We start from the raw sequence: 447 nt of genomic DNA, 5'->3' as shown, positions 1-447 counted from the left end.
ATTTTTACACTAAATTCCCTATACAAACTAAGGTAGTCTTTTATTTTCTCTTCTTCATCTTCTTCTCATACTTCATAGAAAGTTATGAGCTTTTATTATGTTGTTCATAAAGTAGAGTTTATATTTGTTCTTTAAGTATTTTATGAAGGCATAACTAAAGGGGATGATAATAAAATCATATGAACCTTTATGTAGTTTTTGACCTTTGTAAATCTTGAAATTTCTTCCTTGTTCTTAGATGGAAAGACTATATCTTTGGAGAAGGTTAGATGAGTTATTTGTTGGGAAATATTAGAAATTATTGTTAGTATTTGAATATGTTTAAAGGTGATGATTTTAACATCAAAGGAACCTTTAATGTGTTTAGGAAAAAGTTTGTATATTATTCTTGAAAGTATATGAGAAGTTGTTGGTAAAAATGTTTTATTTTTAGAAAGTATTATGTTT

The sequence above is a fragment of the Lupinus angustifolius genome, chromosome LG05 (genome assembly GCF_001865875.1).
Source record: "Lupinus angustifolius cultivar Tanjil chromosome LG05, LupAngTanjil_v1.0, whole genome shotgun sequence".
Taxonomy (NCBI): Eukaryota; Viridiplantae; Streptophyta; class Magnoliopsida; order Fabales; family Fabaceae; genus Lupinus; species Lupinus angustifolius.
This window is presented reverse-complemented; position numbering follows the sequence as displayed.